This window comes from Leopardus geoffroyi, chromosome B3 (genome assembly GCF_018350155.1).
Source record: "Leopardus geoffroyi isolate Oge1 chromosome B3, O.geoffroyi_Oge1_pat1.0, whole genome shotgun sequence".
Classification (NCBI taxonomy): domain Eukaryota; kingdom Metazoa; phylum Chordata; class Mammalia; order Carnivora; family Felidae; genus Leopardus; species Leopardus geoffroyi.
Window position 1 is genome coordinate 127,272,263 of NC_059337.1, and position 3,078 is coordinate 127,275,340.

General features: G+C 37.8%; 1 long non-coding RNA gene across 1 annotated transcript; it reads right to left on the reverse strand.

Annotated features, from left to right (window-relative positions):
- Positions 1 to 306: 306 nt before the first annotated feature.
- LOC123584170 lies at positions 307 to 2,596 on the reverse strand. Its single transcript, XR_006705210.1, has 2 exons — positions 2,400 to 2,596; positions 307 to 548 (listed from the first exon to the last, which is right to left on the reverse strand). It is a non-coding gene; the product is annotated as an uncharacterized LOC123584170 (long non-coding RNA).
- Between the last annotated feature and the right edge of the window lie 482 nt (positions 2,597 to 3,078).

Consider the following 3,078-nt stretch of genomic DNA (forward strand, 5'->3'; position numbering starts at 1 on the left):
TAGTGGCTAGAATGGTAAAGGGATTGTGTGAATGCAGGGATATTGCTTGGAGGAAAAATCACAAGGCCCCAAGAAGAAAAACTGGGGTGCAGGACATATAAAAGAAGATGTGACATATAAAACAATGGAAAATCCCAAGAAGGTCTGTTGAAATGCATACGTGTATGAATATAAAAATTCCTAATGACTTTTTCTAATCTGTATCCCATACCTTGATCAAGTAGAACTTGCCAAATAAACTGGATTCTGAAAGAATTGTTATAAAGTAAATAGCACCTCTAATTAATAATTGACTATCAAATGACCCATATTTATACAAAAGTAGCATTTAATTGCATGTTATATACTTTCATCTTTGTTCTTGGGGACAGAAATTAAGGATTTTTTTTTATACCTTTTGGTTCACAGAATACAGGAAAAAAATGACACTTTCCCCTGTTTTTTCACTGAAACAACTAGGAGTCATTTTGAATTTTATTCAAATCTTCCGGTGAAGGTACTTCTTATACAAATCTTCTCCAGAAAACAGCCAGATGCCTGCAAGCAAACTAAAAGAGAACAAGTCAAAAAGAAGATCGTTCCTCCAGTAATGAGCAATATTTAAGATTCTTATTTTACACCATCTTTACCAAACAGACTACTCTCTGTAGTGTTGCCTGGGGAGTGGATTTCATTACTAAACCCAAGGTCACAGGTGGTTTTGCACTGAAGCATAATTAAATTGTGCAGAAGGAATTAAAATGGTTTAGCAAATAAGGTCTTCTTATTTGGACTGAATAGGACAGATATAATGCAGTGCCATGTTCAGGCTACAACCAAGCAGCACTTTGGCCCAGGGAGATTAATCTGGAGAGCAATCACTTGATGATCCCTGACTATGAATACTTAGTTGAAATTATTCCTCAGTCACCCTGGGATGGGAAAAGCAATCACTCATAATTAACAGGTCACTTTCTTTGTAGGAATATTTATGCAGGGCACGGAGAGGGTGGCATAAGAGAATACCCTTCTTGTTTAGGGAAAAATTGATATGTGTGCTTGGGATGAACACGATGATCAAAAACTATTAAAGAGAAAAGAAACTTATTAAGAATGAAGAGGTATCCTTAATTGTATATTTTCACGTGCGCATGGGGCAGGGGATAAAAATACCTACTCTGAAATAGGCAGAAGAATTGTGATAGAAGTTTTTTCACAGTTTGAGAGAAATCAGTTTTCTTCAGCTAGGTCTTGAGGAAAGACAAATAAGCACATCTGACACTAGCTTCTTGCCCTGTTTCCCAAAGATATGATTTTTTTTTTCCGTAAGAGAGACCCTTATGCCTGCAGACTGTAGAAAATTATAACTATATTTCCCATTCAGTCATGATGTATCATTTAAACCATTTTTACATTATCCCAGTTAGTATACTTGTCCACTCAAGGAATTATAATCTCCAGTTACCACATGGAACAGAACATTTGTTTTTGGACAGCACTTTCAGAATATGTAATACAATATTGGCATACGAAATACTTACATGCACTGTATATGTGTGGGGAGTGTGTTGTATGTGTTGTGTGTGTTGTGTGTGTGTGTGTGTGTGTGTGTGTGTGTGTGGTGCTGGTAGGATAATAGCCAAATAAGTCCATGAGCAAGTGGGAAAGACTAGCTGTTGGTCTTACTTGATAGAAGAATCTATTTTTTACTAGTGTACTGGAAATATTTGAATGTGACAATTTCCATGAATATTCACCAAGCAGGTCTTTTGAAAGATTCAGGTCCATGAATTGGATTAATCAGATTGTCAGATTCTCAGTTATTCAGTAGACATGCAAATTATACTACAACTTTACTGCCAGTCCTAGCAAAGTTTAAAATAGGTAGTTATCCTCCCTCCTCTTTTTTTTTTTTAAAATACTTGTTCTGCTACAGTAGAAAGAATTCAGAATATGTAAACACAAACGCAACTTTAAAATGTTATTGTATTGCCTTCCACTTAATTCAAACATTATTTCAGGTTTTCATCCAGCAGGTGGTGGGAGATAGACTTGAGGCAACACAATCAGATTCAACTAATTCACATTCATATGAATAACTGATACTAATTTACCCATGCAAGATACATAAAATTTAAAACGGGTTAAGATTAATCCAAGTAAAGTGTCAAGCAAATCAATAACTATATGTAGTTTGAACATATTCAAAGGGTTTGGGTATATTTTGGAATTGAAAACTACTTTTAATATAGTAGTCCATCCTCTGTCTTCTTGGCCCGCTTCCTTGACCTATCACTGCTTTTCCCAGCTTCTCTCTTTCTCTCTCTACATATATTTACACAATGCTTTTTGTTTGTTTATGTATTATAAAAACTCTACATCTGTTGTTACACATTTGTGTATACATTTGATCTAAGTACCTGGAAGGAATTAATTAGAAATGAGTTACGAAGGACATCCTTTCCAAGAGTGAATCTCAATCATAATCTATATAGTTAGGATTCTGTAGAACTAAGCTGGAGGTACTTCTCAGTTTGCTCGAAGGTTGCTAAATCCCAGTTCATGTCTGTTGTCCATTTTCCAGTCCAGCTTAGCATTTACCCTGACTTTGCCATTTTAAAACGGGACTCAAATGTGATTCAAACCACTTTCTCCCAGAGGACTATAGAGAGCAGGGACTGGGTAAGGCCAGAGAGGCCCCACCGTGCAGCTTTTCAGGGCTTGGGGTAGCGCCTATTTTCTTTTGACTGTCGATCCACTGCATTCCGGTACCGCTCATCTAGCCGGTTCTCCGACGCACCATAGAGAGGCCCGAGTCACGGTTGAGCGTCCCGTCGCGCCCAGATGACGTCAATCAGGCTCCATTCGCTGAAAGCTTTTCCCGTCCACACCCGCTTTAGTTCTGTCTTTCAAGCCTCAGCCAAGCGGCAGGAGCCATTATAGGAAGCGATGTCCGTCTGGTTTGGGAAAGGAATGCACGCTTTGGAATGGATGTCACTATCTTCGTTGGTGAGCCGAATTGTATTATTACTAATAGTTGCATTTCAGTAAGCCAAGATGAGTCTGGTAGACCTTCAGTTGACATTTTAAATTTAGCAC